The following is a 14,067-nucleotide window of genomic DNA, read 5'->3' as shown; positions in this document are numbered from 1 at the left end:
GCACCGCAGATGGCCCTTTCCATATTTGCTGCATAGTGTAAAATACTGCCATCTCAGATTTGTTGGTACTGTATACCCACTCTATTGCTTCTAAAAGCTGCATACCTTCTCTAAACGATCTAAGAGTGCTTCCACTTAGTCCTTTCAGCATTTACAGCTGTTAAAGTTTGTGCTGGTACAGAACCAAGAGCCTAGGGCAGGACCTAATTTTATGAGGTGCTGTATGTGAGTCCTGATTCAGGACCTTACAAGCCAAAAAGAACTAGAGAAGACAAGCAAGTCAGGATTGGGTACAGGCAGGACGTATGAACTCTAAATAGCATGCATATATGTCTTAAGTCAGTACAATGTCTTAAGTTGGTATATAATTGTCCTTATTGTTATGATGAGGAAAATGATGTTTAAATTAAAGGGGCTGAGTTATTTGCCAAGGAAGGCACTGTGTCAGAGGTGCCACTGTGGCTGTGCAGTGATTGAAAACAGGATCAGAATTTTTCAAAGCAGGTCTGTGAGGTCTGTAGTTGGATTATTGTCCCAATATATGATAAGCAATGATATTTAAACACCTGTAAGACTGTCTGTGGCTTCACAGGGAGCTGAGAGCTACTGCCACTAGAAATGTTGCTGGGTCCCACTGCCAGGAGATGCATTTGGTGGCAGAGGTTTGTCGACCTTAGGCTGAATTACGGTTTTTAAGCAGATTTGTATTAAAAAGGAAGGCCAGTATTTTTGATCATAGCTAACGAAACCTCTTTCTCAGATGTCCTGTTTGAGGGTGATCTGCTTGAGAGGGACGTGGGCATAAGAGCTGCTTGCTCACAAGCTGATTCCCACCCCCTTCCTTTTCTGGTTACCTGGGCTGAGACTTGGCACATCGGCACTTGGAGCATCGTCCAGGTCAGGCACAGTAAGAGGTAAAGTTCAAGGCATAATTCTCGTGTCATCCTGATTTTTCACCTGAGGTACTAGGTGCAATCTGCATTTTGTGGCCAGCCAGCAGTCGCTGGCCCACCTGCAAGTGCTGTTCACTACTTGGAAACTGTCCTAGATCTAGAATATAAATTTGAATGGAGAAATAAACATGTTGCAAATTCAACAAACACTGCTGGCTATTGAGCAGCATGCCCTGCAGCAGGGGAAGTTGAGGTTCAAAATTCTGTCTCAGAAACAGGCTCAATTAACAGAAAGAAAAATGCAGCAGATGTCTGCTCATAGAGGAAGTTTTGCCACTTTCCTCTCTTTATTTTTTCCATCTGGAAGGATGAAAATCTCACATGTGGCCTCTACAGGGCATTTTTCAGGAGGAGGAAGGCACCCCCTCCCCCTTCTGCAGTGCAGTTTAACTCATGCAAACACAGAACCAGCGTGTCTGACCCCAGGAAGTGTCTGTACAACCAAAGGGTTATTTTGGCAGAACTCGATGTGGATTTTTTACATGCAGTCTGAAAGTCACCTGGTCTATCCAATGTGGGTCAAATGCATGGCAGAGAATGTGCTAACAACCAATCTGTAAAAATGCCTGCAGGGCTGTGCCTGATCCTGTGTCTTGGGTTTGCTAGAACATAATCTAAATGAATGCATTACTGATACAAAAAACATGTTGCAAAAAAAATCACCCAAACTTTGCTCTAAAATTCAGTTCATCTGGTGCAAATGCACTCAGCTCTGAAATAATCCACATTTTCTAACCTTTGAACACAGTGAATTTCTTCTAACATTACAGTTCTATATAGAGTGGAGAGTACGCAAATGATAACTCATAAAAGTTTTGCTGAATGCATGTCAATTTGAGACAATACTATTATCCATAAGGTAAAGATGCACAACAAGTACTAGAAAGGGCTTTTTATTAGTACCAAAAAAAGAAAAAGAGGTGGAGAAGAAGGAAGTTTTCTCCTTACCATCTTCATACAGCATAGTTGGGAAGGTTAAAGCCTGACTCTAACCTCCATAAAACTTCCATGGGAAAGAAACACAAGCATTTAAGATAGCTCCATCTTCCTGTTCGTTTGCTCAGCAGTAATAAAATTGCTAGCATGGCCCAAGAATGCATGTTTTGAGGGAAAAGCATAAAAGTGTCAGTGGGTAATATTTGTATAGATTTGTTGTTTGTTAGAACAGTGTGCCTCTGCATGGGAAGATAACTCTAGCCTCACTCAGTGGCTCCCACTTACTCACCTGGGCCAGGTCCATGGGAATGTTTTATGAAATAATACATGAAATAGGGAATGTTTTTTCACTGTACACAGATTTTGTGAGCTGTTTGTTAGCTGGTAAAGGCTGGCCTTCAGGATGAAATGTCTGTTAATGAAATGCTACACAATACTATAGTGTGGAGTAGCCACAAACTCTGCCCAGGGCTGAGCTGGGCTCTGCTGCAGACTGTATGGTGTAGGGGAACACATGTCACTTCAGTGCATCTGATAGCCTCAGCTGTAAGGAAAGACGGCACTTCCTCTTCCTGAGTCTTTATTCAGAGCGCATTTGCTCTGTGAGAGGGACTGTGCAGCTGCTTGCTGCACATCCTCTGGAGCCCAGCTCTAAGTGTCTGCTTCAGCTGCACTGCCTTGAGATGGTACTTTAATATTAACATGTTTGATGAGAACAGCAGCTCTCCCACCTCAGAAATGGGGTGTGCAGGTATAAGTTCTACCTTCAGATCTCCTCTGAAAGGGAAGGAACTGGAGAATTATATCAAGTCTTCCTGCTTCTTTTTCTAACATGTACCCTCTCTCTGCTGCAGATCATTAGACACTCCAGACATCTTATACAGCCCCTGTATCACAACGCTCGTGAGGTTTCTCATCAAGCTAACAAGCAAATTACCCGTGACAGTCCTGGCCAAACTCCTGATAAAGGTTCTGAAACACAATGACACCCTCACTCTTTCCTTCTCTCTTGTAAAATCAATCAGACTTACACTTTAAATAGGCAAGTGGCCTAAAGGAGAAATTTTCCCAGCCTGTCAGGGTCCTGGGAGGGGGAGCTGAGGAGGCTCTTTCTGCTTGTTGTTTATTGTTGAAAGAAAGTGGGTTACACTGGAATTATAAATCTTCAAATGGAGAGAAATATTTGTAAATAGTCCATAAATGACTGGCAGTCTATTTACCCTCCCGGCTGTATTTCACATCCTACATTTTCTTAAGTCAGACCTTTCTGATTTTACTAAGGTGAAAAGTCATTGTTACAATGTGTTAAACTCAGGTAGAGGAGTATTTGAGATGACTGATATAATTAAGCATCATGCTTTGGGGGGGCCCAGGCAATTAAAAAAAGCTCTCACAGTTTGCAGAAACCCATGACTAACTGGGCCACAGATTAAAAGGTGGCTAGTAGCCCTATAAAGACAGTTACAATAAATGGTTACCTCTCCAATTTGCAGGGTATCAGTTGGCATGCCATATAAATTGTACATTGTGCCTCCCTCCAGATCCCAATTCTAAAAGTTTCCCCCAGATTTACAGTATTGCATAGAGCTTCCTCAGCAAGGGCTCACCTACTTCAAGAGCTTTACAAAATTTGTAACATTTTGCAGGTAAATTATCACTGTTTGTTCTGCCATTCAATGATTTTTCCAGTGTTTGCTAGTTCATCTGTCAATTTGCAGAAAGTTTGCTAGAGCTTTCCCACTCAGTGGTGCAAATTAAATGAGGTTTGTCTATAGAGGTTAATTGATTTTTAGTCAGAACTGCCAGTAAAAGACATTTGAGGATATTGAACCAGGCCCCCATTTTGTGTGACTGAAATGTGACAAGCTCCCTGCACCCATCCCCATGCCCATACCCACCCCCCACCCTACCCTCCTGCTTCTTTTTATGTGCCTTTTTGATTCTGAAACTTCTGGGGTCACATTTTCAAGCCTCTCTTCACAACAATGTGATGCTCTTGCAGAGATACAAATGTTGCTCTGAGATGTATTAGCAGGGGTGCTGGGTATAAGACAAGAGAGGTAATTATTCTGCTCTACGTGGCACTGGTGCAACCTCAGCTGAAGTATTGCATCCAGATTTGGGTGCTACATTTTGTGATAACTGCAACAAGATGATAAGGGGTTTAGAAAACATGAACCTCTGAGAAAGGTTAAGAGAATTGGGATTGTTTAGTCTAGGAAGTAGAGACAGAAGGAAGATGTTAACACTTTGCAAACACATAGAATTTATTTTAAAGAAGGCAGAAATAAGTTGTACCCTTTTCCACAAAGGGTAGGACATGAAGCCATAGAATTATAGAATTGTTTAAATTGTAGAAGACCTCTAAGATCATTAACTCCAACCCTTAACCCAGAACTGACAAGTCCACCACTAAAGCATGTGGCAAGTGCAGATCTACATGTCTTTTAAATGCCTCCAGGGATTGTGACTCCGCCGCACTACTGGGCAGCCTGGTCCAATGTTCAGCAGTCCTTTTGACGAAGGGATCTTTCTGAATATCCGATCTAAACACCTTCTGGTGCAGCTTGAGGCCATGTCCTCTTGTCCTGTTAGTGCTTGCCTGGAAGAAGAGGCCAACCCCCACCTGGCTACAGCCTCCTTTCAGGCAGTTGTAGAGAGTGATAAGGTCTCCCCTGAGCCTCCTTTTCTCCAGGCTAAACACCCCCAGCTCCCTCAGCTGCTCCTCACAGGACTTGTGCTCCAGACTCTTCCCCAGCTCCTTTCTCTGGACTCCCTCCAGCAGCTCAATGTCTTTCTTGCAGTGAGGGGCCCAGAACTGGACACAGCACTCGAGGTGTGGCCTCACCAGTGCCCAGTACGGGGGGCAATCCCTGCCCTGGTCCTGCTGGCCACACTATTGCTGATCCAGGTCAGGATGCCATTGGCCTTCTTGGCCACCTGGGCACACCCTGGCTCATGTTCAGCTGCTGTTAAGCAGCATCCTCCCTCACTTGCTCACACCAGCTGTGTGAGGAAGTTGCCTTCCACACACTTCAGAAACTTCCTAGGCTGTTCCCTCTCTACTGTATTGAATTTCCAGCAGACATGTGCTGAGCTGAAGCCCCCCACAAGAACAAGGGCTAGGCATTTTGAGACTTCTTGCAGCTGTTTATAGAATATTTCATTTGTCTCTTCAAGTACTTGCCTGATTCACCACTTAAATTTAGAGTAAATCTTAGGAAAAAGAGTCTGATTGTAAATGTAGCGTAACATTGGAAGCAACTTCTCAGAAGCCTGGAGTTCTCCTGCACAGGAATTTTTTAAGAACCCATCAGGCAAACATCTGGACACATCATGCAGTCTGTAGTGTAATCCTGCTCCCCTGACCTGTGGAAATAACCTGCTTTCTTCCAGTTCCCCATCTCTAGAGTGTGGTGGTTCTAAGAGTGTAGGCAAGAAAAACACATGTAGAAAGAAAAGAAAGAAAGTGGGACTACAATACAGCTGTTTACCTCCAGGCCTTGGCTTTGTCTGTGAAACCTTCAGTTCGTGAGAATCGTGGTAGAATCCCCCAAGTCCAAAATGCTCTGAATGGCTAGTTGTGGCCCTTAACTTGGACCTTGAACATGGCAAAGGCTACTGAATATCCCTTCTTGGGTTTCTCACTGAGCCCCATCATTCGTGACTGATTAAACCCATATATTAGAAATATGTCCAGTCTATCTCTAAAACACCTTTGCTCCTTCTTCTAGGAAAAAAAAAAAAGATTCCACTACATTGTTTTCTGTGCTTCTCAAAAAGCTAATTGTCTTAATGGCCAGAAATCTGCATTTTATTCCTGTATATCCAGCTTTATCTGACCTCTACTCAACCTCATTAAGGTTGCTTCTGCCAGCAGATGCTACTCGTATTTAGAGACTTAAAAAGGTCAGGTTACCACATGGCCTGCTGATCAATAAGCTGAATAAAACTTGTGCAACTCTTCTGTCATGGTAAGACTGTTTTTCTATTTCTCTGAAGACTCTCAGAGTTCATTTGTGGCCACCAAAGTTCGATACACGTATTTGCATAAAGCCATGACCGCAAAAATGGAGCAAGGTAAAAAGGCTGGTGTGTGACATGTTATCATACAGCCACTTACACCTGTATGTGCCATGACCACAAACTGGAACGTAAAAGAAAAATACCCAATATGCTTGCTAGCACAGTCTTACCAACCACATAAATGGTCTGTTGCTGGTTTTCTCTCTGTGTTACACGTACACACATATCTTTCATTTTGGTTACAGACACCAGGTTGAAATGGTGTTTCCCCCTAATCAGACCACACTGAAGAAAAATACGAACATTTGTTTATACCTATAATTAAGTGGTGCAATTTTTTGCAATTGATGTCTGTTTACTCCTGCAAATAAAGCAAGAGCAGGTATTTGGGATTGCTGAAAATCAAACTACTCAAGTTTATCAGCATTGGTTTGAGAGGTGAACTTTAAAGACACTGAAACTCTGTTACAGATATCTTTCCAGGAAAATGTAACAGTCCTAACCAGTCTTGTTTCATTCAGAATCTGTATTTCTCTTGTACATCCAGATACCCAAACTAAAAGCTTTCTTTCCCATCCTTGTCAACAAATCCTAACCCAGAAGAGCCCCTTTAATAAGGATTACAAGGCATTTTAGTGTCTTTGTTGATTAAGACCCTGGACAGAAGGTGAAGTGACTAACTAGGGCTGTTGCTGGGAGTAATTTGTCCACTGTCTAGGAAATTAAATGAGACCACCATAGCATTTTAGGAAGTCTGATAAGATGCTAAAGACGGTCATGCCTTTCAGTATCTGGGATCAGCCTTTGCAAGATTTGAACTAATTATCTAGAGTTGGAGTTGGGCAGATACTTTATTTAAAATAGGTTTTTTCAAAGCGGGCTTTTTTGACCTGGTCCCTGGTTTCTCATCTGAATTAACTGGTTCTAACTGAATGGCAGATAATCTAAAGGCATGTTAAATTAGAGGAAAGATTTTGTTGGATGTATTACTAATGCAATACCTTTCTTCTCTTTGCTGGATAAACACAACTTTTAGAATCAATTCCTGCTTCTATAAACACACTCACTTATGTACTCAGATTTGGCTTTGCTCACACACTCTATAGATGTGGCTTAGGCACCCTGTGCTCTGGGGAACATTTACTAGCATTGATGTATTCATTAGAGTATTTGTATGAGGCAAACTTGAATGAGATGGAGTTGAAGGAAAGAGAATTCTCTTCAGAAATGCAAGGGAGGTGTCCCCCACAGAAGCCTTTCTATCTACAGCTACATGTTATTTCCAAAACTTCTACAAAGGCCACTGAATCCTTCTGCTGAGCCTTCAGTCACTTCCACAAAACAAAGTTCTTAACTGTTGACTTCACCCCCAGGGCCAGGTCCAAGTATTGAGTATCAGTCATTAAGTACTAGTTACACAGAAAATTTGGGCATGCCTCAAACTGTCAAGTCTACTTGTGCAAACTCAGTATTTATATTAATTGAGGTGAGAAGTGATTCGCTGTCAGACAACTGCTGTTTCCTTTGTTTGGATCTGACTGGCAGCACTAGATTATGGTGTGCAATAACTGTCAAGGCGAGATAGGACATGTATCAACCCTTCATCTTTAAAATGTTTGATGAGAGCTTTCATGCTGTAAACCTGTTTCACGCTGCTCTAGATGACTTTTTAAAAATTAAAATGAGCCCTAAATTAATGTAAAAGCTTTTATTTTTTTGAAAAAAATATTACCAATTACTTTCACAGTGCTAATAGGTATACGCCTGAGACCTACATTTCCCTGAACTTTTGCTGCTTTAATCCAGAGGCTGAGATTCCCTCAATCTCTCTGTAATATATTGGGTACAACTGCAATGTCCAAAAAACAAGGATTTTCAAGTGAAGTCCATAACACATTAGGGTCCTGATTAGCCACACGCACCATGTATTGCAGACAGAAACAAGGCTAGTTAGGTATGAGTCACAAAGTAGAAAGTTTGGTAATTATTTACAACACGTTCATAGAAATTACTATAAAAGGATAGGGATGACAGGAGGATAAACTGAGCCTGAAAGTTTTTTTCCATTTACATTCATTTGTGTCAGCCTGGAATCAATAGAATTCTGTCCAAAGGACAAGGTGTGCTATGTCAGGTGGTAATTACTCCTTGGTGCTATTCATATTATTTATACCTTTAAGTATGTATGCCAAGAAACTTCAAATCACAGTACACACAGTAATCTCTTCACTCACAATAAAACAGATCAGAAGAAGATCACTAACTCTGAAAGAGTTGCTGAACATCCATGGATTGCTTGCTATTTGACGGATTATTAATATGTTATATCCTTTATAGAGGAAAGTGAACTCTTAATTGTATGGGATAGGAAAGGCAGAGATGGGACTTCTAACGACACAATAAGAAAAATATCAAGAAGTCAGTGTTTTATGGCTGTCAGGCCCTTTACTTCATTAGGTTTCTTTTAAAAATTTATTTTGCTTTTCTCCTGAGTAGCAGGGCTGATGCCACATCTAGACTGGGACCTTCACAAGAGACAGAAAGAAGAACAGAAAGAATACAGGCTTGCAATAAAAGATCACATTCAAGGAACATAATTTGTCAGAAAAAAGGCAAATTTAAGAGTGCCACTAATGACCTAGGCATGTCACTCAACCACAGGATCAGTGTCTACCCACTCAGCACACTTAGCTTGAATTTTACTCCAATGTGTCATGTTACAGATGGAGCAGGCTGATGTTGAATGTTATTCTATTCAAGCTAGTTAGTTCATTCTCTCTCTCAAACCAATCTTTATGTTTCTCAGAAGTTTCTAGTATTTCTAGTTTCTGCTTTACATAATTTGGTTTTCTGGACCTGATAAGGTTTTAAAGTAAATCACTGAAACCTAGGTCAAAAGAACAAAGCTCTTAGGCTCATATAATGTTGCATTTGTTAAGAGATAACTTAACTGGGTGGGAAAAAATGAAACACAAAAACTAAGGGAAGCAAAGCATGATTTGTGTTTTCTCTCAAATGTGTCACTGGGAATATAATTAGGACCAATCAAAAAAAGTCCAACAAATTCCTGATCTCTTTAATAAATTTCCCCCTTCCTCTGCAATAAAAACATTTCCAGAATTAATGGCTACTATGGATGAATTGCTCCCAAGAAAACAGATGGATCAGAAAATTTCACTATCCACTGCAAGTGTGTTCATGGGCATGTTATGGGTGGGGTTGGTCCGACAGTGAGAAAATAAAAGCCCTGTTTGCTTTTGTTTCTAAGGGAACCTCCACTCATGTGTGTCATCATGTACTTTTGCACAGGGGCTTTACGAATTTGTGCCTCGAGGCGAAGGGATGAATATTGTTGTTTTAAGTTGCAGATATGAGATGGAGGGTACTCAGAGGCATATAATGGTCAGTGCACGCAGTATTGCAGTTCTTTACCTGCTAGTACTCTTAAATCAGGTGAGTACTCCCCAAGAGCTTCTTTGTTCTATTTTTCAGATGCTGTGTTAATAATTCTTGCTTTTTGATTTTTTCCTTTTTTTTTTTTTTAGACAAGTGAGAAAGATGGATGCTAGCTCCAGAAGATAATTGCAAGCTCACCAGGAAACAAATTGTCTGAGAGTTTGTGCTCTGATCATGTCGTCTTCACGTGTTTTGTACAGAGAGATAGCCCTATTCAGCAAAGAATCAGAGGAGCTTAAGGCACCTGGTATCTTGCAAAACAAGCCAAAAACCCATGTGTTCTCAAAGCATACATCAGCTTCCATATGTAACTCAGTGAATTGTCTTGTTTTTCTTACTTTGGAAGAATTAATCATTTTTGCATTTGTGAAATCTCAATTCTTATCAGAGTAACATATCCCATAATTTACTCTGATTGATCTTACTAATTCACTTAGCCATTCCAACTGCTTGGCTGTTGCCCAGCTTCACAGGTTTGCTGTAACAGAAAATACCAGGGTACTGTGAGCCAACTTACTCTCTTTTTTTAACTTTCTTTTTATGTGAATAAAATTCCCAAAGACTTGTAGTTAATATGTGCTGGAAATAAAGCCTGAATAAATACAGAACAAGGACTGTGGGTACTGACTTGGCCACTGACAAGCATTTAAACATATTTCTTGCACTCGAAAAGACCACTTTCTTTTTATATAAGTTTCTCTAACAAATTGCTTTAGCAGCTGAGAAACCTGCACAACTGATGATGTGTTCTGCTGTTGCTGGTGCCATATCTCACAGCAAGTGCAAGCTTTTGAAGGTGTTTATAAAGGGCTCTACTTCTCTAGCACAATGCTTTACATCTAAATATCACGGCTGGCTGACATCTGATAGGCACTGGCCCACAGCATGCAGCTTTCTGTCAGAAATGCAAACCCTGCTCCCCTCACTGCAGCAAATTGGAGTAGAGGTGTGCAGGGTGTGACAGGCGGGGCATCAGGAGGAGAGTGGTGTGTGGCACAGCTCTCCTGCCCTCCCCAGGACAGGCTACTTCTGCAAAAATATCCTGTAAGGTGCCTTGTCTCCAAGCTACTACATAAAGAAATTGAAGTCCTAAATAAATTAAATGCTCTAACCACCCTTAGCACTGTGAGGTGACTTCTCTCTGCAGCCTCTCCACCGGGCTTGGCAGAGCCTGCTCTGCCTGTGCCAGGGCTGAACCTGGCCCAGCATTGCTGCACAAGCCTTATGTAAAGTCCCCTTTGCATTTCCACAGAGCTGCAAGAATGGTTGTTCATCACTTGGAGATGTTTTATGTTCTTTCTGGGGAGTGAAATGCTTCTGACTTCCAGAGAAACATGTACCTGTGCAGCCCCTGGGTGAGCCAAACTACTGCCTTTTGATCCTGAGAAAGTTTTCAAGGACAAAGAGAACTGTTGAAGGCAGCGTGGTGCTCATGCAACTTTTTGTCTCTGCTAATGTCAACTTTGTATTCATTATAATCAGTCAGTGTGAAGGTCTCTGTTGATATGTGTCAGAGAGACAGCTTACTCCATGCCTCTGTCCCACTGGCTTCGAAATCACTTTCCTAGTAATCGCATTTGAAAGGGCGGTCATTTTTGCCTAAAAGCCTTTCTGCCATTAACCCATTTTAGCTCCTGTGCCCAAGGCAGTCTGAGATGTAAAGGTAGTGGATATTTCCTTTGGTTGGTTTGTTTTGTGCTTTTTGCAGCACCTACCTCAGGAGGAGGGGGACATCTCAAACACAGGCATAGCCAGTCCCTCTGTCCCCACCTGGAGGCACTCTCCTACCCTTGGGATCGTTCATTTCGAGCAGCCTAATGTGTTGTCAGCCAAACTGGATTGCATCAAATGTGCAAACGATTTTAAATGAAAATTAGCAAATTATGGCAGAGTCTTCCCAAGTGTGTGGAGAGGGGTTTATATAACCAATTTCTGAAAAACAGAGAGAAAAAGAGACAGCTGGCAAGAAGGAAAAGATTAAACCCAAGGGCAAAAGGAAGTATTTGTAAGAGAGGAGAAAATAGTGGTTTAGTCATGATGTGTGAAAGGCTTTTAGGTGCAACCTAACAGCGACCCAGCTCTCAATATCAGAGAGGGACTAGTTTCACACCATGCAGGTGTCACTTCATGACTTCACTAACACAGAGTGCCACTGACCTGCAAGAATGAAGGCAATGAGGGAGAAAACAGCAACTTGTCTTGAGAAGATTAGTGGGAAGAAATAAAGACAACAAAGAAAAGAAGTCACAGACACATGGGGAGAAGAATTTTTTTTTCTATTTTATTTATAGATTTCACTTAAGGTTTCTTTAATTTATATAACAACTTTGCCTTCCACAGACAAGTTCATCATAGCAGGCTGCTTCTTGTAACTCTCAGGCTTCAGGAAGATAAGGTGAAACGCGTGTGTGAAATTCTCTGTCTTGTCCATTCACAGACTTAGAGATCTTGGATCAAATCAAAACAGCAAATGACTCAAACTTTGGGCTGGTGGACTTGAGCTGCTCCCAGCAAAGGGAAAGAAATGGCTGAAAAAGAAAATATTTCCTCCTGGAGGGATTCCATGAAGAGACTAACTGCAGGCACATACCAGGAGCAATGATCAGTGCAAGTTTTGCAATGTACATTCCCAACACAGTCCAAACAGTAGTTTCTGGGTATAAGTGCAAGCCCTGAGTCACACTGTGACTGCTGTTTGAATAATCTGACCAACGAGCCTGAAAAACCATACCCATTTCTTCTGAAGTAGGGCGTTTTCTCTCTAGTTTTAAGAAGACAGGAACGTGAATAGCTGTTAATAAGCTATTGTAAGGATAAGTATAAATGTGCAGGTGTTTGATTGAGCTGCTAGGTCTTGTCTTGTAATCCTTACTAATTGGAAGGCACAATATGTTTTTTCGAGTGCACTTAGAGGATCAAGTTCTGCAAACTGCAGGTATGGCGATGTGTATGGAACCGCCCATGTTTGGACCAGACCACGGACTAAATTCATCTGTGGTGACCTAACTGTAGGCTTTTTACCAGATCAGCATGTAGATGTTCAACACTGCAGTGAGGTCTCATTATGAGAACAGAAAGTCTGCATGGGGTGTACAAGTATTCCTATGGGAAGTGTGCAACCTTTGTCAATCCTTGTTTTGTAGTTCAATGATGAAAGCAACATCTGCTATTAATGAAAGCCTTAGGTTGTGACATTAGTCACAGCACAAAGTAGGAAGTCTTGCCCTGATTTTAGAATATCATGCATTCCCATGAACTTCAAAGAAGTAGGATATCTTTTGTCACTTTAAAAAATGTTAAGTAATACTTTTGTGTGTGAGTTCCCTTTAAAGGAAAATCAACTTGATATTGGAAGAAAATGCTAGTGACGTTACCATAACTATACTGATAATAATTTCTGATTTATATGTTCCTATGCATGGAAATCTAAATGAAATTTACTGTTTTCCCTGTATTTTTTTTCCCAATGAAGTTAAATCAATACAAACATTATATCTTTTTAGACTATTTTCTGTTGACAGTATTCCCGGTAAACATTAACTCATTATTTATCTATCCCAAGGAATGGTATGCATTGAAAGACAATCGCTTTGCAGTGGAATGTGACCTTGGCTAGTCTATAACAGCAAAAAAATGCCATCCCTCTGACGTTATATTGTTTTGATGGAAGGAAAAATTAGCTAACTTACTTGGAAAAGTTGCAAAGGAATCTTCAACCTCTTAGAATGAGTTCAGCTAACCTTTAGGCTCTCTCTTTGGGAATGACATTATCTTGTGCTGGCACAGAGTGTTTCACCTAAGAGCTTTTTATGAAGCGTTAAGGAAACATTAATTAAGGTTACAGGCTTTCAGGGGAGAGACAAAAGTTATTAACCTCACTTTAAATATCAGACTCTGGACCTGGTCTCTGCAACACCTGGGACTGTGGATGGACCCTGTGACCAACAACAAGCTCTGCCCAATATGTTTGGATGTTGTGGGATGCGTAAGGAATGGCACAGGGGTCATGCTCAGCCCTTGTCCTGGAGCAGCCCTGCTCTTGCTGCTCCTGGGCAGTCCTACAAATGAGTAGAGTTTGTCACAGAGACTGTGTCTGCAGAAAACAACTGGTGTTCTTGGCTATCCCAGAAAATGAGGGTTGTGTGGTAGTCCTGTCATTCTGTCCATAGTCTTCCTGCAACAGAGGATATCTCCTCCAAACGGTGTCTGTGCTGCTTTGGCAGATGCTTGTTCTGGGGCGCTTGATGTGGTGCCAGGGAACAGCTGCTGGGATGCCAATGTTTGCACACTGCTGGCTGGTGGGGTAGGGTGTGCTGGGGCACCAACCTCTGCAGAGCATGATGCATCTCCTGTCACATGTGGGTCCGAGGCAAATGTTGTAAAAGGCAAAATACAATGTGTAAGTATCTCTTTTTAAAGTTGTGTTTCTGGAACACCTCCCCTGGGTCATTCAGTTGGCCAGAAATAATATTTGTCTTGCAGTCACAGCCTCAATGACCTCAGCCTACACCCAATAACAGAACTTGTTCTAAGCTCAGCAGAGGCACCTCTCCATGCTACTAATGGTTTTCCATTGTTATGTTGGCTGTTGATACCTAAGCTTTGGGTCTGGAGTCAGAGCAAGGACCTGGGTGTTGGCACCACAACCATAGCTGAGCACCTCTCCCTAACTGAATGGACGTTGCTGGACATCCAG

At 41.7% G+C, this 14,067-nt stretch overlaps 1 long non-coding RNA gene across 1 annotated transcript; it reads left to right on the top strand.

The window, feature by feature from the left end:
* Positions 1-2,746: 2,746 nt before the first annotated feature.
* LOC125320125 lies at positions 2,747-10,976 on the top strand. Its single transcript, XR_007201013.1, has 3 exons — positions 2,747-2,858; positions 9,225-9,368; positions 9,461-10,976. It is a non-coding gene; the product is annotated as an uncharacterized LOC125320125 (long non-coding RNA).
* The last annotated feature ends 3,091 nt before the right edge of the window (positions 10,977-14,067 follow it).

Source organism: Corvus hawaiiensis, chromosome Z, assembly GCF_020740725.1.
Source record: "Corvus hawaiiensis isolate bCorHaw1 chromosome Z, bCorHaw1.pri.cur, whole genome shotgun sequence".
Lineage (NCBI taxonomy): Eukaryota > Metazoa > Chordata > Aves > Passeriformes > Corvidae > Corvus > Corvus hawaiiensis.
The sequence above is the reverse complement of the archived record's forward strand: the minus strand, read 5'-3'. Positions and strand labels throughout refer to the sequence as shown.